The 22,089-nt window shown below is 49.2% G+C and overlaps 1 protein-coding gene across 1 annotated transcript in view; it reads left to right on the top strand.

The window, feature by feature from the left end:
• LOC114669160 (chemokine-like protein TAFA-1) overlaps positions 1-7,278 on the top strand; it is a 258,470-nt gene extending 251,192 nt beyond the window's left edge. Inside the window, exons 5-6 of the transcript XR_007933838.1 lie at positions 3,768-5,062; positions 5,096-7,278. The gene's annotated coding sequence lies outside the window, so the exon portion shown is untranslated. The remainder of the gene's footprint in view (positions 1-3,767; positions 5,063-5,095) is intronic.
• Positions 7,279-22,089: the final 14,811 nt, after the last annotated feature.

The raw sequence follows: 22,089 nt of genomic DNA, 5'->3' as shown, positions 1-22,089 counted from the left end.
CAGAAGTGATGATGTGGGTGTCTTCTGAGGACCAGAAGTGATTGTTATTTTGAGCGGCCATCGGTTGTTCTGCAGGATAAGAGGAGAGAAAGAGTTAGAGGACAGCGCCAACCCCTGGTTCAGCGGGTAACTGCATCTATTTTAGCCCTTAAACTGTCTCCCAAATGCACGTGTGTGACAATACATATATATACACAGTGACACGTGTGATTGGGAGACAGTTTACGGACTGAAATAGATAGTTACCCGCCGAACCAGGGGTTGGCGCTGTCCTCTAACTCTTTCTCTCCTCTTATCCTGCAGAACAACTGAAGAATCAACCCAATAACATCACTTCCAGTTCCCATCCTCAAGACCCACCTCTTCATGATGTCACTTCCTGCAAACTCGACTATATATACCACCCTCATTTTCTCTTGTCAGTTCCGATTTGAACTTTGCCTGTAAAGACATCTTTTCTTTTTCTGGTGGGACAGGATATGGGGGATCCCCCCCAAACCTTTGACGTGGTTCTTGTGTTTATTTTACTATATATATATATATATATATATATATACACACACGTATATGTTTATATTTAAAGAACTATCACATCTCATGGCGACTTGCAATGAGTTCAGGTATTGTGGCATTTTGTTTAAACCTCCACTTAATGGAGGACGGGTTACATCTGATACAATCAGAGAGAGTGGAAAAAGCAGGAGAGGGTCTGGAGGCTCACATGAATACGATAAGCTGAAAACGTGAGTACATGCCAGTCCATGTTGGTACAGTTGGTGTGTGTGTGTGTGACAGCAGTAGTTGCGACTCTTACAAGGTCCACACCACTGCTTAAAACCAATAGACGGGCTACATGAACTGCTGGTGAATCTCGGGAAGCCTCCTGGCTTGGATTGACTCAGTTGGGGACAGTGAGGGCAGATGGTGGGCCGCTGAGCCCACACGAGTGGTGTGAGTTGGAGTCAAGACACACTCGTGGAGTCTGTGTGTGTGTGTGCGAGTAAGCGAGAGATACGAAAGCCGTAGTTATGACTCTTACAAGAGCTGCACTTCAGCATAAATCCATTGGACTGGGAAGCCTCCTGGCTTGGATTGACTCAGTTGGAGACAGTGAAGGCAGATGGTGAGCCCACTGAGCCCAAATGAGCCGTGTGAGGTGGATCAGGCAGCCTGAATGTGCGGGCAGAAGTCACCACAGATCACCTGAGGTGCATTGTAGGAGCCATGGAAGATCAGAGCGGCTTCACTTATGATAAAATTTCAGCCGAATAATGCCACACAGAAATGGAGATACACAAACGTATCATTTTGTCTTGCAGCTCAACCACCAAAGAGGCCATTATAATCTATTTGAAGACGTATGTCAGGTAACCCCTCCACACTGAAAGCAGAAATACAAATGAACATTCGTTCGGTAAAGGGTGACAGCGCGACACTAATGACCGTATGAACATCGAGTACATGATGGCTGGCACTCATCACTCGGCACAGAATGCTTGTGTGCCCATCGGTACCCTCATCCATCCAGAGCCTCTTGACCCTGTGGCAGGTGCCATTGACTCGGACCCCCCATACAGATGCAGTGCAGAGAGTCAGGGATGGCGTGGCACTTGAGCCCCCTTAACGTTTATTCACTTTTATTATTGCCTATTACAGAAGAGACGAGGGGCGAATCTTCCTTCTAATTCTTGTCTTCTGTCAACAAAGAGCTTCTTGTCAGACATTGGCATTCTGCTCGCGCCGTTTACACGAACACACGTACAGTACGCCCACTACATGACACCGCAGATCAGACATGGCTGGGCACTCCAGCAGGTGCAGCGGCACAAGAGGGGCTGCAGCCTGTAATGCCCGCTGCCTAGCAGCTGTGAAATGAGATGTCATTGAAGATATGCTTCGTGGATTCACCTAATTGTGTGAATATTCATGTTAGTGAGCAAAACCCCATCATTTATTAATATAACTCAGTCCAGAACATTAACAACAAATCACCATGAATCATCTGCACTGCTGTGCCACTCGCCTTACGACTGAATATACTGTGTGGCTCATCTCATTTGGACTCGCCTTTATGTTGAGGTGCCAGAGAGCAGACTCTGCAGTCCGAAGCCACAGGCCGATTTACTGTGCCACTGGCGCCGAGTGCCGCTGCGGGTCTTTTTTGCTCTTTACGTGGCACGCCATCCTGAAGGGAGCACTCGCAGTCCGTGTCTGCACAAAATGGAATTCAGTCTGCAAAATTCCAACACAGACTGACGTAGACCCCCACCTGGCACTGCACTGGCACACCTCGTCAGTAAAATCGTCGAAGGGATGATCGCCTACAAACGTCTATGCCATATGCGCTGTCGGTCATTTCAGCACTTTGGTTAGCAATGGGAACCCACGTGTGGACGCAGCCTGAGACTGGCACTGGGTGTCACCAATGTCAAGCCCCGCCCAGCTCTGTGGCATGGCAAAGCCTAATTGGACACAGCTGTTAGTGCCGTTAGCATGAAGTTTGAAGATTATTCCTGACTCTTTTTCCTAAAGCAGTTGTTCCTGATTGGGTTGTCATGCTTGTGTTTTCATTTTATGGATCACATCGTGTCACACACGTGTGCTTGGGAGACGACTTCCGGACTCGTCTAATGGTAATTTCACCGAGGGTTGGCACTGTCGCTCTTATGAAGATCTGACAGTTGGTGATGGGACGATGAATGACGTCGCACCGCGATCAGACCACCATCTTGAGTGAGTTCCCAGTTAGACGTCATTGTGTTCTTTTGTGCTCACCGCCTTGTCATTTTCACTTCAATTGTACGGAGACCACCGGCTGGTGCCCCAACCCTTCTTTATTTGTTACATTGGATATCTGTGTTTAAAATGAAATCTCCCTCTGTGTCTGTGTGTCCCCTGTGTGTCCCCTGTGCAGTCCTACACCGTTTCACCTATCAGGTCTGTGCTCTCCAGAATCGTCCGGTCAAGAGCGACTGCTTTGGAACCCAAACATTTGACCCCATGAGGGTCTCTGCTGGCTCAGAGCAAGTGAAACACCCAAGCAGGTTGCCTATTGGAGGGCAGTGCTGGGTGACACTGCAGTGACACCCAAAGGAGAGTCCAAAGGCTGCTGTGCTTCGTCGGCTGAAAGGTCCACCCTGAGGTAAGGGGACAAGTCGGACATGACAGTCACAGACCAGCGAGGAGTTACCTCTGGAATCCAATCGATGAGCACAAGGAACAAACCCTCGACTCACGTGGGGCAGAGACGGGGTGGACAGCTGGCAGTGCCAACAGGGTCGCCATTTAAGAAACACAGAAGTCTTTGCTTTCCTTCCTGAACCCCTTGTAGAAATACCCTCGGGCATCGCCGGGCACTTGGGCTAGTTACACACTGGCAAAGAGGATGATGTATTGTTGTGTTCTCAGGCAAAACACGTGGGCATGAAGTGAAACTGAAGCGAAGTTCTAGCGAGGTAGACGCGGCCGTGAAGCCCCCTTGGGGACGGTAACAACGCCAACGTCATGTGTACCGACCCTCTCACAGCTCGTTGCTCCTTTCTGGCTGTTTCTCGGACTCTCGTCTTCACGTTTCGGTTTTGTATTCTTATCCTCGTCGTTCTTTATTGCTTTCCAGGAAGGACTGGGGTGTTGAGGGTGGGGTTTGGTGGCGGGGGGGGGTGTTGAATAGTTTTATTCCTGCGGATTTATGGCTCCCTCGCCCTCGTCTGTGTAATTTGCAATGCTGCTATTTCTCTGCCTCCTTGATGTCTTTCTGTTTCTTTCAGATTCACCCCCGGACCTAACGCTGAATGTGCAGACGACAGATTAGAATGGAAACATTTCATGGATACCATGAGCAACACGGTCTCTTTCATCACCAAGCCAAATGGGATTTATTTTTGCAAATCTCCTAAAGTGACTGTAAACTTTAAAAAAAAAAAAGAAGAAGAAGAAAAGGCGTCTGTGTAAGTAAGTGATGAATGAAAGCGGGAGTCACACGCGGGGGGACGCAGTCTGCACGTGGATGGTCTCCTGTAAAGCACTTTAGACTTGACGGCTTTCAACAGCTGCGTCCGGGCTGACATCTGCCCCGTGCCAAAGCCACAAGACTGGGACCACCTATTGGCCAGGCCTTCGCTGGGACTTTGTGGAGGCACAGCTGGCACTGCACTTCATGCAATACCCGCATGCTGGCATTGGGTTTAGAGCTCCTCATTGTGCTTTCACTGTCTGAGGAACACCAAAAAAAAAAAAAGGAAATGCCAACCCCCCCCCCTCACCCCACCATTACCCACCCAAGGAGCCTCATGCCTACTGACCTCTCCTCGTCTGGGTGTTTCTGTTGTGCCCGTTGTCACTCACATACATACAAAGGGATTGTGTGCAATTGATCTTCGTTTCTCTTTTATTTATCATAGGAAAATGGTGGTCACCCCCAACTCCACCACCACCCACCCCAGTTCTCTGTCACTCTGAGAAGACCGAAGTTTAAAAACCTAACTTGACAAACCTGCGGAGGCACCAGCTACTGGGGTCAGAGGGGACCTGAGGACACTGAAATGTTAATATCAGATTGGGGGGGGTGCTGATCCTGGAAGATTAAAACATGAAAATATGGCAGGGGTACCCGCTGAACAGACGCACACTTGACAGGCCCCACAACTTGTGCCCAGCTCAGGACTCGGTGAGGCCCGTTAGACACGTCACATCCAGGTGGGCGACACATTTGTTACCAATAAGCGGCTCCTGTCCCCCCTGACAGATGGAGCTCGGCCTCGTCATTCTTCTCTCAAGCTGCACGTTCATCCAGTGTGACAGTCCATAACGCATGCCGGTGAAGACCCCCATAAGGCGAACCCTCAAAATTCCAAAACGGCTTCAATTGGGACGAGACGATGAGTGCACGCCTGAGTCCCAGCGCTGAGCCCCCTTTCCCCTAACGTTGTGCCAAACTCAAGTGCCCAGGGACTCGGCAGTTTCGTTTAACACACAGTTCTACCACATTGACTCGAAGACTCGTTTCCCATGTGGTTTCATAACTTCAAAGCCCCCTAAGATGGCTGTCTGGGGTTTTTTACATGTCTTTGCAGCCGGTACCGCGCCCCTTCCTCAGCCGTCCCCCCGTGCCACCTGGCGTAAGCTCATAATCTGCAGCGTCACCCTTGTCATCTTCCATGCACACTCGTGTTCTGTGCTCTGTGTCCCCAACTCCGTAAGCCCATCCAAGCTGAGATCCTCCTGGACTTTAGCAGCACCTGTGAGCTGTTTGCAAGTTACGGCCCACCCAGATGTGTCCCACTTCCAGGGGGTCCTTGCTGTGTGACAATGGGTGGGTTGGGATGTCTCAGTGCTAACATATAACACTGGGTGTTTGCGGACAGACATGTGGTGGGGCAGATAGAGACGCATGTAACGAGACCCCCCACCCCGCATTGTGGCGTAGTAGGGGGGCTGCGTGTCCTTGCATTAATTCTTTATGCGTCTGCCCCACATTTACCATTTAAATAAAGAAGTCAAGTAAAAGAACCAAACAGCGAAGTGCGCATATCCTTAACTAGGACAAGACGGCCCACCATAGCGGTGCAGACAGCGAGAGTGGGCTGCAGTGACTGTCTGTGCGCCAAGAAGACACAGCAGTGGGCACAATGGCGGGTCACATTCTTACAGGAGTGTGCGGCGTGAGCAAAGGGCACAAGCAGGATTAGGCGATGCCTTATAGAAACCCGAGGGTGTGAAGTGGGCTCTGAGGAGCAACAGAAACTCTTCAAGCCCCCCAAACCCCTTCAGTGAGTTTTGTGTTTTAAGCAAATGTCAGCATCCGCTCCGCTAATTTTTGAGTCGTAGCCGCCGGCCTTTGATATTAACGAGTTTACTTTATGGGGAAATCTCTCTGTTGTGTTTTGGCACCAGAGACCACCAAGGGACAAAGTGATGTAATGAAATAATCTGTAAACGTATCTATGAAAACAGAATGGGGGTCTCTAACCCCACCGCTTCCGACTTCTTATAAAGCACACGGCAGGACCTGCGATTCGTGTCCAGATTTGGGAAACGCCACACTCGCCTTCTGATGGCGCCGCTGGACACGTGTTATGGGTGGTCTACGTCCCGTTACGATGGTGGTCTTGGTGACCTCAATCCCAAAGATGCATCAGAAACAGAAAAGAAAGTCAGCGCTGAGCAAAGCACAAAGTGTGCGACTCCTCCGCTGGCATGCGGCGGTTGCTAGGTAACGGCGGGAAGGGAATTTTGGCAGGGTGGGCCGAGTTTTCCTGTGGAGGAGACCCAGCACTGTGCACGGTGGGGCGTTGTGACGCGATTGGTGTAGAAACTTTGTCATGAAATAAAACAGCATGCTCTCCTCCATGGTGACGTGGACGAGGTGGCGTAAACAGAACGGAATTCGGCAGGCTGGCACGGAGCACAGGTGAACATGGAAGAGTGATGGGGGCTTTTGGGGGTCCTCGTTTTCTACCCCCTCAAAAATCTTTTAAAAAGTTCAGTTTTTAGCGAGTTTCAGGAAACAAATTTTATCGTTACTATTGTAAAACTTTATGCAAAATGAAGCCCACCAGTTTCACTCATCTCCAACTCAGATGTTCGCTGGAGGTCTTGGTCATGTGATCCATTCTCCGTTTTTATTGACTTATCAGGGAGAAGGAGAGCAGGCGGTGAGCTCCGTCAGACGATCGCTAACATCGAGGAGCTGCTCCGGGCACTGAGGTGGGCTGGGGACCCCTGCCATAACCCAGTCAGATCTATGCCAGTTCTTTCCCGTTGGCACACATTCAAACGCCTGTTTACAAAAACAGAAAATCATCTCACGCGGGCAGCAGACCTCCTTGAGATTTCCGATTGTTCTTCAAAAACTGACTTGAGGACCCCAGCTACAAGGGGGGCCGTGAACACGAAGTGTTGGTTCTCTGACCCCCAGTTTCTACAGCTGGCCTTCTGCCAAGGGTTCGTCCCCCTTAGTGTACCATATTGAACCGACGTAGGGAGATTTTTAGAAACTTGCTAATTCTGAACAACGAGCATTTTATAAACGAGATGTCCATTTTTTAAAATCATGCGATGAGCTTTTTTTGCAAGTGTCTCTTTGGCCAGTTTGTCCTTCATGTTTGACCCCCCCTATAGTTTCATGACATGATACTGTGACGCCACCACCCTGCTGCAGACAGACACAGGGAGGACCTCGGGAGGAGCGGACGGAGACGCGCCCAAACCCGATAACGTTTTACGACTAAACCCGGTGCCCATTTTCTAGCGACTCTTCATCTTTCTTTTTTTCTTTCTTTCATTGATGATTTTATTTTATATGATTACTTTGTCTTACAATGTTTTCATTAAAAATAAAATGCAAAAAAACAAACAAAAAATACCCAGCAGGTAGTCGTCGTTGTCTTTGATTCATCTGACAGGCTCGACGGTGGGTACTGCTCTGCTTGAACTCTTCTTACATTGCAGACTGACCCCCTTGGAGGTGTTGGGTGGGTCGTGACGGTCATCTTGTGCATTTTGTGGTCAGTGTCTCACCCCCTCCACCCCTCTCTGTATTCTGATGATAATAAAGAATTTGAGTCCTGGTAGTTGAGGGTGCACTCCGGTCTCGGCGGGCCAGCGAGAACTAAAAGAGGGAGGCGCTACACACGAATGACGAGAGAAGACGTGACCAGCACCCTGGAGAAGGCTGCTTGGGGACACTGGTGACACCACCTACAGGATAACGACAGAGGGACCGGCTTCATGTCTACAAACCGGTAAAGGAGCCTGACCCTAAGGAGACCACGGACTCTTCTTCTTTGTGCAGGTGAGTATGTGAGCAGGACGCCCCGTGTGTCGCCTTTCATTTCTTTGCTTATTCATTAGCAGGTCCCTCCTTCCATTTGATTTGTTTGAAGGCGAGGAATTCAATCCTTGCACTTATTCCTGGCTATCGTGTGTCGTTTGAACAACGTGACGTCCTCAGATGCAATTCACTCTCCGAGTTTGTGAACTAAAAAAACCTTTTGTGCTCCGTGTTTTGCTTTCCCCATTTTGGATTTTGATTTTCATCTCATTATCTCGTTATGACATCCTCACACTATCTCATTATCCTGCTAGCGCTTTATCTTATCTCATTATTTCATTATCCCACTATCACATTATCTCGTTTTGACGTTATCTCATATCTCTGTCTTCCTACCACATTATCTTGTTATCACACTCTCTCGCTAACACGTTATCTCGTTATTTCATTTTCCCACTATCTAGTATCTCATTACCTATTACGTTATCTTAACTCATTATCGCACTAACATGCTATCTCGATATCTCATTATTTCACTATCATATTATCTATCACATTATCTCACTATCTCGTAATCTTCCTACCACACTATCTCGTTAACACATTATCTCATTATCACACTATCTCCTATCTCATTACCTATCACGTTATCTCTATTTCACTATCATGTTCTCGTTATCTATCACGTTATCTCATTATCCCGTTGTCTCATTTTCCTGTTATATCACCGTCTCATTATCTCTTTATCACGCTTATCTTAACATTTTATCCCGTTTTTGACGTTATCGCATACCTCTTTGTTTCACTTTTATCCTGTTATCTCATTATCTCACTATCACATTATCTATCACATTATCTCACTATCTCTTTATCACACTATCACGTTATCTCATTATTTCACTATCGTTCTCGTTATCTATCCCGTTATCTCACTATCTCATCTCTTTATCACACTATTTCATTAACACATCTCGTTTTGACGTTATCTCATATCACATTATTTCATTATCCCACTATCATGTCTCGTTATGTCATTATTTCACTATCACATTATCTATCACGTTATCTTATCTCGTTATCTCTTTATCACACTTATCTTATTAACATGTTATCCCGTTTTGACGTTATCTCATACCTCTTTGTTTCACTTTTATCCCGTTATCTCATTATCTCACTATCACATTATCTTATCTCGCTATCTCTTTATCACATCTTATTATCTTATTAACACGTTATCTCATATCTCTTTATTTCACTATCACGTTATCTCACTCTCGTTATCTCACTATCTTGTGCTCGTGATTTCCCAGTATTCACCGCTGCTTCAGTTTTCATTTCCCGCCAGTCTCCCGACCTCGCTCATCACTTACTTGGCTCTCTTGTTGAGCAGAACATGGTGGGCCTGACTGAGAGCGAGAGACGGTGGGTGGTCATTTCCCTGGACAGTGTGGTATCGATATACTTTGGTGCCGATGGATATTTTTCTGACTTTGTTTTAATTGTTAAGGACGCTCTCACACTCGTTTTGCGATTTGTCGGAGTCGTTTATCTTTTGTTTCACTCGTTACTCGTCCAGTTGTATCATTTTTTTCGATCGTTTTTGAAGCCATCTTGTGTCTGAACGATCACTGCCATGTTGTTCACAGTCGCTGGGACGCCAGGGGGCGTGTCTTCTGAGTCTGGCGCGATGGGTTGAAGAGCACCGGCTCTAAACTCTTACTTAACGTCCTTTCTAAATCTTTTTCTCATGATGATTTCTGGTTCTGACTTCTTTGCAAATGTACTTTTGACTTTAATTTTTCTCTCACGCCTTGGCCCTTTCACTTGTCCCCGTGTTCTTTCCAGTTTTGACCCTTTTCGCTCTTTTACGTCTCCCAGTCCTCCCACTTTTTCTGTCTAAGTGGGCATTTTTGGAAGTACAGTTTTCTGATTGCGTGCTTTGGGACTCCCAATCCTAACTGTAGTCGACTCCGGGGGGACACGCGGGACAGCTACCCCCACAACGGGATGCAAAGAGGAATACAAAACCAAACTCAACTTAAAGGACACTTTGGGTGCGTCTTGTAGGTTTTGATTTTTTGGATTTTTTGTTGCTGATTTTGGCTTTGGAGTTTGTGTTTGAACTCATTCCCTACTTTTTCCTGCGTCATTCCACGATTTCCTTTTCCATGACAATGTCTGCTCTAAGTTTCTTGTGCGTAGCTGCAGTAGATGTTTGTGTTTAGGACAAAGTGTTGCAGTGTTGACGGCTCATTTCCCACACTGTGTTTGACCCTTTATGGCCTCTTCCCCATTTTTAGGCCCGGACAGGCCTGAGGCCTGCTTGTGGATTTGGGAGGTCAGACTGCCTAAGATGAGGCCCTGGTCCAGTTTTGGGAGTTTTTGTCCAATCTGAGAGCACCGCATCACAACACAGCCCACCCATTGGCCAATTCTATTCTTTCACTACAGCCACCTGCTGGCTACCTGAGTGAACTGCGCCCCATGCCACCCAGCGAATTTCTGCCAGACTGCGCCAGTATGCAAAGTTTCAATCGAGGGCTGTTCAGGTGCTTCACACAGCGAGATGAATGTGTTTAAGTCAGAGGACTTGTAATTAGTGAAGAAGACTCCAACATCTAATAAGAGATTTAATTAGGAAAATTAATAACGTGGCAACTTGGAATTTGCCAAGCGTGAAGATTAATCACAGGTTTCATTGATTGTGACTTGAAGGAAAAGCACTTACACGTCAGGTAAATGAATTAACTTCACACTCAACCTTTCGTTTGATACGAGCGTAACGTGGCAATGGCTTCACTTGGCTGGCGCTGGCGGCCCCCCCTGACAGGCGTGGTGGGGGATGTGCGCAACTCGCATCTCGACAGGCTTTTGAGTTTTAGTCCAGGAAGGATCTGAAGTGAACCTCGAGACAGAAACAGTCGACTCCAATCACCGATGAGCCACAGCATTGAAACCACCTGCCTGACACCACAGAGGTCCTCGTCTCCCCCCCCCCCATGGACTCCACAAGAGCTCTGCAGGTGTCCCGATCTTGAAAGGTTGTGAGGTGGGCCTCCATGGATCCCATTGTTTTTCCAGTAAGTCCTGCATTGAGATCAAGAGACACTGGAGGGCAAATCAACACCTTGAACTGTTGGTCGCGTTCCTCAAATTGTTCCCTTCCAAATTTTACAGATTTTGCAACTGCCTCGGGGTATCCCAACACCATATGTGGTCAGCAGCAGTCCTTAGCCTGGTGGTATGAGTGCCAGGACCCAATGCCTCTCTGCCTTCTTCTTGCCTCCTTCTTCTTCAGCTGCCATCTTCTCACCAGGTAAACGACAGACAAACCCGGCCGGCCGGGACTCATCAGACCAGGACACCTTCTTCCTGGGCTCCATGTCCAGTTGTGATGCTCACGTGCCCACTGCAGGCGCTTTCATGCACTGTGACAGCATGGACCCCACAAATGGTTGAACCTGTGGCCATCTAGACGCGGGACTGGTCAGAAAAGGGAAAGAAGAAGGAGGCTTCTGTCATTACCTCGGGTCAGGTCTGCCATGTTGGTGACCGCGGTGGTCATCTGCAGCCTCCAGTGCGGTATCTGGGGGGCTCTCCCAGTGCCGTGTCCTGGGTCTGACCCGGGGGGGCGCAACAAGTCCATCTTACTGGGTGTGTCTTTCCATCTGAAGGTGCGGCTGCTTTGACTTGAATCCTGCTACACGGGTGAGTCTATCGTGAGAACCCACCGGCCGACAGATACAGGTCTGGTTGGGGGTGAGGGTGGTCCTAAAATTAAACAAAAGTCCACCTTTGACATTTGTAGGAGAGGCTCCATTGTGAGTGACCCTCATGCTGCTCTTTATGGAGAAGCCATGACAAGCACAGAAATCGAGTCACATTTCACACCAGGTAGACCTCCTGGCCCTAGTTGGGCCCCTCAGACTCCCAGTGGAGTCAACCTGCATTTGGAACATCTCTGAAGGATGAAGGTGAAGATACGAGGACAAACCTAATTAATAAGTTCAGGGTCTTGGGGTCAGGAACACAGGATGCCAGTCAAACCCACCAGGCCAGTTTAGAAGAGTTGGTTCACCGCACAGGGCACATCCTTGGCATGTGGGAGGATGAAGACCTAAACAGACCTGATGAAGGCCCAGCAGTCAGCCAAATAGCAACACCTGACGCCCCCCGACATGACCATCTGCTTAGAAACAGCAGAAGAGCAAATGAGGGGGGCACGCAGGTGAAGGGTCAGCGTGACATTCACTTGTCACCAAACAGTGGAGAAAAAGTGTGGCGTGATGGGCGCCACTTATCGCTTATCACACCCTGGCACGTGCAATATTTATGTGAAATCTCTTCTGATTCTCCAAGATGATTTATTTATATTTATATTTCATGGACCGATAATAAGATCAGCAAGGCAACATCACAGAGCAAGAAAGGAGGTGAACCTGGCAGCGCCATGGGGGACATGGCAGTGGGGGGCTGGCTGTGTGTCTGACCATTATATAGCACCTTTCACATCTAGCTCTCTCTGCTCATTTATTATACATATAGTGCCTTTCACACCTATCGATCTATGTTTGGTTATTTCTTATATAGTGCCTTTCACATTTATCTCTTCATTACGTAGCTCCTTTAACATGTAGATATCTCAGACTGGCCAGTTATTATATAGCGCCTTTCACATCAGTTTATTTGTGTGTCATGCTGTGCCATTCTCTCGTCTGTCTGTGTATTTATCGATCCAGAAGGTGATTATCATTTTGTTCTTTCTGTTTACTGTGTGCTGTATGTGTAACCAGTTTAATCCAGATGTTCGCTCATAATGCCGTATTTTACTATTACAGAACAGAGGGTCTCTCACGGCCCCCCCTACAGCACAGCTTTCATCGCATGATGAGTTATCCCCCTCCATTTCTTGCTCTTTCACTAAGGTCACCAAGTTTTGAGGTCACTTCTTCTCTGTGTCTTGTGGTCGAGTGAAGTTCCACAGTTGTCAGGGTGCCAGTTGGGTGACCCCGTTTGATTCGTTAGCTTTGGCAGGCGCCCGGTGGCACCAGACAGTACACCACAGAGGGTGATGGTGTCGGTTTAGCAGATTCAGGTGGCTGTCATCTAAAAGTGCCCCCCTCTTCTCTTATAGGACTCCGGGTGGACTCCTTTGTCCTTAGGGGTCTTTGTCTTCTCAGCACTGAGGATGAGGTGAAGGACGATTCTGTTAGTGACAGCGCCTCCCCCTGTCCCGATGTGGAAGTACGGACCCTTGATGAGAAGGACCAGTTGCAAACTCACAGTCCTCTGCCAAGACCACCAGCGTGAGCTCAATGGAAAGGCTGAGGGGTGGAGCTTCAGTGATGATGTCAGGGTGGCCCCGCCTCTTGAAATGCATAAAACATAAATTAACATAAATAAATGACAAAAACAAGAAACACGTGACAAATAATCAGTCAAAAACAACACAAATACGCGATTAATTATCTTAAGCCAATGCTGTACCCCGGGCTGATCCTTAACAGCTGAGTGCCTTTGCCAGTAGGGGGTCCCTCTGCCATAAACCACCCCCCCTCCCCCCCGTGGGGCGAGACAACTAAAACTCCATTCTGTTTAGCGCGGTGAGTCACGGAGCAGTTTGGAAGCTCCTTGCTTTGAAGGAATTTTATGAAGAATCGTCTGAATATTCCGGCGGACTCGAAAGGCTCGTCACAAATGAGGTAACAGCATTCACTCGTTAGACAAAAAAGGAGCGATTTGGAAAATAATCAAGAATGACAGGCATGTGCAGACCCCCCCCCCCCACGTGCACGTTGGTGTCTCTCAAAATGTAAATAACAAAACGTATTAGCGAGGAGACGCGGCCCCCCAGACTCGCATCCCAGTCCTTCGTTTGCCTGTGAGGCTGGGGATGCCGTAGCCGCGCTGATGTCGATAACTCGATTCGCTGATGTTATGTCAGAATCCGTTATGACGCGGAGTCTTCTACAGGGTCACATGGCGCTCGTGATTGGGGGGCTTTGGAGCTCAAGGATTTTGGTCTTTTTTTTTATCATTTGCTTAAATCTCGTGATAATTCAAATGTTGTTTTGTTTCGCAGCGCCATTTCAGTTCTTCGGTCGCCGCCATTTTGTCATCCCGTCGTTAGGTTCACTTCCCTGCCTTTCTAGGGGTGTGGCCTCTGAGGTCATGACCTGTGCTTAATCAACACGGCAGGAAGTGATTTCCTTATCTGACCTGCGGACACCTCAGAGAGCCTCGTGGGCTCCCCCTTTGGTGAGACGCGTGTTATGACGCAGAGGACACCTTTTGCTCTGAGGGTCTTGTCACATGGTGCACAAGTTAATCCTGGAAATGTAATGATTCGTCCGCAGTACTCACTCAGGTGACATTCACTCATCACTCTTCACGTGACACTCGGCGGCATCACAGAAGGGGCATTGGCCAGAAGTCACTCGGCTCATCAGATGAAACTTAACGATTCAAAGTTACCAGAAATCAGAAGAAGACCCCCCAGCTGTGATATAATCAGACCTAATGTCTACCCCAGGTGACTGCACTTCTAATGACTGAAATAAGGGGGCGGAGCTTACAATTAACCAATCAATTAACTTAAACGACAAATCAGAATACAGAGGAGGAAAAAACAAAGGGAGAAAACCACTAAAGGACGAGACGCTGGTCTGGAAGCCAAACGGCAGACCCTCCTCTTCCTCCCGTGTGTTAGGACTGCGCTGTCAGCCAAACTGACAAAACTCGACCAACCACAAATGACAACAAGATGAGCGCGGAACACGACGAGACCAAAGGCCAAGTACACTCCACGGGCAGGTGACAAACGAAGGGAAGTCCCGAGTGATCCGGTTTGTAACTGCAGGCGTCGGGGGGCACTCCACAGACAAAGACCAACTCCGAGCAGACCACCCGAACACCAGGCACAGGACACGACACCGTACTACCTGGGTGTTGGGGTGAAGCGTTCGGACATCTTTAAAGTCCCCGCTGTCACAAGAAGGAACTGAAGACATAAAAAGGTTTGGGGGCAGCCATTTGTATATTATGCCTTGGCTGCAAAAGGCTTAAATGTTGCCGAGTTGTGTCTGGTTCAAAGTCTAAAACCGAACTGAAGACGTGGCAAAGATGGCGGCTTTAAAGGTCTGGACCAGCAGTGATGTCACTGGGATAGGAAGTGACATCCTTATTGGTGCCAAAACAGGAAGTGACATCATCATGGGTGCCGGAACTCGGTGGGATTTCCCGTAAATGGTCTGCAGAGGACTGAGAGAAGAAGTCGGCGCACCTCGCCACCCCTTGGTCAGGTGTGGAATTGTCACTATTTGGACCCTTTAGCTGACCGCCAAACCTGATATCCCCCAGCAAACACTGCAGCAACACCTGGAGCTGCCCAATGGCAAAGTACTACCGGGGTTGCTGGGATTTGTAGTCCATTCAAGTAGCGTTACTACCGCGTATTGTCACACAAAGCAACTAAATGAAGAACAAAAGGGAAAACAGGTGTGAAATACACGACGAGACAAAATTATAAAAGACAAAAACCACAAAGGTGGAAGAAAAGATCACAAAGAAGATAACAAGAAGCACTTGGACCAGAGCCACAGGGATCCCCTGGCTTGGACTCCTCGTCTTTCTCTTAAACCTGCGCGAGCCCCCAGCTGGACCTTCTGCACCTTCTCCCCTCGCAGCTCCTGACCTGCCTGGCTTTGAGGTGCTTTTGAAGCCCACCCTGGAGGGATCCACTTTTCATTCGTGGACTTGAGGTTACTACGCCCTCTAGAGACTCCTGGTTGTCCCTTCACTCAGGAGGCGGGGTACGATCCCTTTGGGTCCCGTGTGTCACGTCTGGTGTCCCTGCTCCAGGTCCAGTCGTCTGCGGAGAGCATTGCATCCCTCCACCCCAGCTGTCTCTGTCCCCCTTAGTGTCTCCGGACACGGCCATTGTGTGTTTTCTGTGTCCAGATGGCATATCTTCAGTTCTGTGCCAGCTTTCAGTTTGCCAGTGTGACCCTCAGTGCTCACTTCAACCACCCCCCCCCCCATAAAGTAAGTGCCATGTGGGTCTCTGCACTTTTCTGCCGGTAAATGACTGACACCACACTCGAGTCCACCTGATTGGCCGGCAGCCTGTCAATCACGAGGACTCCGCCCTTCAGGACTTTAAGACTTGTGGCTCCTGACTTTCTGAGTCTGTGATCCATGAAGTGCCAGCTGTCGGCGCCAAGCGCTGCGCCACTGTGCAGCAGGGTGGGTTCTCAGGCTGCCGAGGGACTCGAGGCGACGGCTAATTTTTCTTTCCGGGAGCGTTTTCTTTTTCACTAAGTCACTCCATCATTCTCAACTTTATATTGTGCTTTCATAATGAGAGCCGTTTCTGAATTGAATATTCAACGCGGCCAGTGAAGTAAAGCTTGGCAGCGCAGTGAAGCCACATAGAGCAGGAAATTAAATGGAAAAAAACAGAGATTCCGGGGAAAATGAGGCAGAAGCAGAAAATTAAGTGTCACCGCTTAAGGATGAATCCGTCCGTTTGACGGCATCTGTCTGACAACGCCGAGATTCTGCCCTTCAGATTGCCAGGCTGAGCCCACGACGGCATGAAGATCGGGGGCTTACTGACATCTCGCACTGCTCAGGGTCCGGATTCAACAGTCGCAATATCCGAGCCCCTAAAAGGGCAGGATACCCACCCTTACCTGCCCCCCGCCACTGGGACCACACTGCTCTGGATGATGGAGGTCATGTCACTCAACAAGAAGGAGACCTTAAGGGTCCACATGGGCACCGTGCTGCCAGTCACCAAACCCTGGAGCCCCTGGGGGAGGCCGCAAGAAGGCAAATGGAGGGCACTGGCGGAGGGGGGGGGCAGCCATGAGAGGACCTCCACATCAGCATGGCAGGCACATGTGGTGTGATGATGGCAGCGGCATGACTACAAGCTGGTGGGCTCCAGTGTAAAAATAAATAAGTTAGAGACCCCCTCTTGTGAAACGAAATTAAAGCCAATTACAAAATGACCGACGTCAAGCAAAGAAGGGACGGAGCTGCGAGAATGAAAGGAACAGTAAGTAGTGTCAAAGTCACCACGGGGCCCCCCGAGATCACCTGGCACACCTGCAGTGACGTCACTGAGTGTAGGGGGCGCTGTGGGCACTCATGGGCTCGTCCTCTCACGTTGTGTCGTTTGACTGCTGGACGCTTTGGTGAAGTTCTGTATGGTGGCCATCTGATCTCAGTTACGCCTCCACCTCGTCCAGCTCTGCCCTCGGGTCCACCGGCCACAGCGACTCCTGCACCCCTCAGGGGTCTTCTTAGTATTCATGGCATTTGAAACGCTCTTCTCATCGATCGCTCGAGTTCTCCACGCCGCTTTGTCTTACGGACCACTGGCCGTGGGCTCCTTCCATGCTAGGTGGCGCCACTGGGGCTCTGTAGCCAGGGAGGATTTCTAAGAGTTCCTGTCATTGTCACCAGAGGTGGCATAACAGACACAAGAAAATGCGGCCATCTGCCTATTATATAGCGCCTTTCACCTCTGTCCTGGGCTTATACTGTGCAGCCCCTCCGACTTCATCCGTCACGGAGACCTTTGAGAGGCTGGTCATCTCGATCTTTGTCTATCTGGCACCCGGAGGTGTGGAGGGGGCTTTGATCCACAGAGTCCACTCCCACCCGGACAACGCCGGCCCGCTGTCAGGATCACATTCTTTAATGCCACTCGGCCTCATTGACCAGGGATGAAGCTCATGGCTGTGTGTCTTGATGTCCCCACAGGCTCCTGGATCGTGGATGACCTGATCAATAGGACAGGCCCAGGGACTGTGGGTCAGAAATGGTGACACTGAGGTACCACATGGCAGCTGTCCTGTCACCCTCCCTGGTCACCAAGTTGGATGTCCAGCACGCTACCAGCGCCTGCCACCTGCTCAAGTTCTCAGACGACTTCTCCATCATAGGCCTCTTGTACCATGGAGACCAGTTGGAAGTTCAGGTCACCTCTGTGCCACAATGGATTCATTTTGTGGCCCCCAGGTGGGCTCACTGCTCTTCTGTCTTTTATATCCAAACTCTGGCGTGGAGACGTATGAGTGGTGGGCTTGGTATGTCTCGGTATGTTCCATGTTGTGATCACACAGGGATGAAGGCCATCGCCATTGTCACCTTTGTGTCTTTCTGAGTCACACGAGTCACATGTTATGTCCAGGGTTGGATTGTGGAACCGGAGGGAGGGGACGGAAGTGAGGGCTGGGGGGGCGGAAGGACAAATCAAAGGACGCTCTTCTAGTGACGTGTTTGTCTGAATATATGAACATCTCTCACTAAAGTGAGTCATTATTACTTTTATTCTGTCTTCCTCCGACCTTCATCCTCTCAAGGTGGTGGCCTCTTCCAGCTATGAGGAATTCTGGGAAGAAGATGGGCGGACCCCGGAAATGACATCAGAGGTGGAGAGCCTTTCTACAGATGGAGGTAAAGGGAGAGCGCCAACCTCTGGCTGGGCAGAGCATTACTGTCACCCAAACTGCATGACAATGCAGTCAAGACCTGAAGAGTAGGGTGACAGTGGCCTTTCCCAAAGTACATCACCTTCCTCGTTAGGACTGTGAGTGGTGACAATCCACCCCATGACATCACAGGGTGGGTGTGGTCATCTGGCTTTGGCGGGAAAGTGCGCAGACGTCTGGTGCGACTCGTGCTGTGTGACCAGCCTAGCGGGCATGCCAGTGTGACCCAACGGCGTGGATTTGAGGAGGAGGTCGGCGTCACGTCTCCGTGACCCCCTTCGTCTCGTCGTCACCGTGATGAGGCCTGGCAGGCGCGAGTGGGTTGACGGTGATCTCTTCTGACTCGCCATGCACACTTGATGCGAGTCGATTAGCACAGCGCCAGATGAACAAGTCCACTGCCTCCGCTGTTTTTAAAGTGACAAATTAGTTTTCTCCGACTCTGACATGCACTAAATATAATAAATAACTCGCTTCTGCCGAGTCCATCCGTGTAGTACACGCTAGCGAGAATTATGATGCTCAATTAGCAAGTGACATCTTAAGTGGGATTAATGGCGTCGGCAGAGCAAGTGAAATGGAACAGGACTGACACCATCGGCATCTTATGGGACAGGCCACTCCTCCCGTCGAGTGGCTTTGTGACAAACCCGTAAGCGCCGAAGACCCCCCCCCCCACCCCGATGTGTTTCACTTCCACGCAGTCACAAGTTGATTTACAAAGCTGACGATAGAAACGTCTGTTCAGTGAGTCCTTTCAATGGCAACGTCAACACGGCACACGTCGAAAGGCGCTATATGAGCCGCAAAACATGGCGATCTGCCAATCAGTGGCGTAGGCTTTATGGTTACTGGGCTCAAGTCCCAACTTGGAGTGTCATGAGCTGGCGTGGACTGACTGGCACCGCGCCCTGGACTCATCATCACCTGGTGACGTTGGCAGCTCTTATCTGGCCTTGTCTGAGTGAGTGTGTGCGTGTGTTTGTGAGTGTGTATGTGTGGGTGTGTGTTTGTGAGTGTGTCTGTCTGTGCATGTGTGGGTGCGAGTGTGTGTGTGTGTGTGTGCATGTGGGTGTGTCTGTCTGTCTGTGTATGTGTGCCTGTCTGTGTGCGTGTGACTGTGTGTGTGGTGCCTTCTCACCTCCCAGGCTGCCCGCACTCAGATGACTGGCACCTGCGTCTTTGTGTGAAGAAGATAATGAAGTAAATGAATTGTGTTCTGTTTCTCATTAATGACAGCATATGTGGACGACACACTTTGTGACTAAAACTTCAGTCTGCGAGGCGACTGCCGGTGCCCAAGTTAACACGTGTGCCACACTTTGCCATGCAGAATAGCAGACGTCATACACGGAGCGTTAAGGGTGACCTGGGCGGCGCTCGTCTTTGGGGGCTCTTCGTTTTCTTGTCTGTCGAGTCGTTTCCTTTTCACGTGGCGTCCTAAATGTGCTTGTGAGGATTTTGTCACGGGAGCACATTTAAATGGTACGCCTTGGCGAGGCGTGTTCCCAGCTGTCCTGTCGTGCCACACGTGTACCTCATTAATGGAGTTTTGGATGTTTGCCCCTCTGCCTGCTGTTATTTTGGTCCATTTTGGTTTCATTATTTTTTTTCTATTAAAAAGGAGATGGACGTTCATTTCTTCATTTTCTCCCTTTGAGAGTAGAGACGCATGACTGGCATGCCATGGGCACCGACCCCTTGTTGGGACAGCCAGCACTTCCTGACTGAGGCAGACCAATAGCAAGCGAGCAGTCAGACAGACAAGGCTTTCTGGGTAGGAAGTGTGCCGAGTTTCTTCAGAAGTGCAATAAATAACGAAATCTCCAATAAAATCCCATGCAGTCATAAAAGAAAGTCATCTGGAGGGCAGCAAATGGAATTAAAACTCATAAAATCAACACTTTCCCACTGCTAAGATACCAACTCCGACCCCCCCTCGGTGCTGCCCTCCACGTCAGGCTGTGCCACCTCGGCAGGTGCCCGTTGTCTCTTTGCAGGACATGTCCTCCCTCCGATGACGTCCTCGCCAAGCTCCTGCGCTCTGCCCTCTCCTCACTGATGCCACAGACCCTGAGGTCCTCGTTCATGCGGTCACCCACCACAGCTCTCCTACATGGCCACTTCACAGAACTCACTGGAACTTAACCACAGCGGCCATTCGTTGGGCACTGCACTGAATCCTCAGTCGATTCACTAAATATGAGAGACCGCTTGTCTTCACATGCCAGCCTCCTTTCCATGTTGGTTAAGCCAATAGGAACTGATTAAAGAACTCCACCCATTAAAAGACACGGTGACACCACTGGTCACAGCAATTTGGAATACAACAGTAGGGTGGCACACCTGACTAAGATTTCAGATGTTTTCAGAACATTAGAACCATCTGGATGAGGACAGGCCATTCAGCCCACCAAACCTCGCCAGTCCTCTCCACGTATTAACATCAAGTCAAGTTCTGAAGGTCCCTGAAGTCCTCCTGTCCACCACACTACTTGGTCGCTTATTCCAAGTGTCTATCATTCTTTGTGTAAAGAAAAACTTCCTAATGTTTGTGTGACATTTCCCCTTCACAAGTGTCCAGTGGTGTCCCCATGTTCTTGATGAACTCATTTTAAAGTCACCGTCTTGATCTACTGCACTAATTCCCTTCATCATTTTAAACCCTTCACTCAGGTCTCCTCTTCATCTCCTTTAAAGACTCAGTTCTTTTAATCTTTCCTCACAACTCATCCCATGTAGCCCTGGAATTGGCCAAGAAAACAAATGATTCCCAACTCCTGAGCCTTCTCAGCCTGCAGCCCAACGCCTGACATTTGTATTTTGTGACCCGAGTCACTTGGGACTTTCTGAACGGATGGTTTGAAGTTGTTGGCCCCATCGTAGCAAGAATGTTGTGACGACGTGAGACTGGAGGCCATCACGACTGACGTGATGGGCCAAGTAACAGAAGGGGTGGAGTGTTCCTCTAATGAGGGATTCCTGAGATTCTGCTTTGTGCCTCGGCTGCTAATGACCGCGTTCTCCAGATGCTTAGGAAGGCAGACGCACTTACACTTAGAGTCACTTCACAGGCTCGGCTCGGCTTTAATTAGTTCAAAAGAAGTCTGTTTGTTTTGTCTGAGAGCTTCGCCACTCCATACGGCGTGCAGCGGCAGTGCCACGGCAATATTAGGAGCCGATAAGCAGAGGAGAGGGAAGCGTTGACTTCCACAGCCTTGCACTTCTGCGTGCTAATTGATTCATCTTCCTCAACACTGGGATCAGTCAGCGAGGACGTCTGCTAGTCGTGTGCACCGCGTCGACTTCAACCAAACAAACGACAGGCACAGACAGCGAGTCGAGGAGTTACACTGCACCTCAAAAGCTACCCAAGAGTTTCACCCCTGTGCCCCCCAAGTGCCCATCACACAATCCTTAGGCCTTCAGCCGTCTTTCTGTGTTTTCGACTCCTCGGCACCCTGCAGTGGAATCTGAGAGAATCTGTAGGGGGCTGCTGGGACGCCAGCGGCAAGACTGGCATAGGGTGAGGCTGGCACCTGTGAGAGGCAGTGGGGGGAGAAAGGGGAATACGGAGATGACCTGGGGGCAATTTAATAATAATAATAATACATTTTATTTATATAACACTTTTCCTGATCTCAATGTGCTTCACAAATGTTCATAGGATTACAGTAAGAATAAAAGGAAAGATGCCATTAATAACACAGGATTAGAACTAATATCAAGTATTAAAGAGCAAACAATCAATAAATAAATACACAAGAGTCAAAGTTTAAAATTAGATTAAAAAACAAAAAAGAAGAAGAAAGTCAG

This window comes from Erpetoichthys calabaricus, chromosome 18 (genome assembly GCF_900747795.2).
Source record: "Erpetoichthys calabaricus chromosome 18, fErpCal1.3, whole genome shotgun sequence".
Classification (NCBI taxonomy): Eukaryota; Metazoa; Chordata; class Cladistia; order Polypteriformes; family Polypteridae; genus Erpetoichthys; species Erpetoichthys calabaricus.
This window is presented reverse-complemented; position numbering and strand designations above follow the sequence as displayed.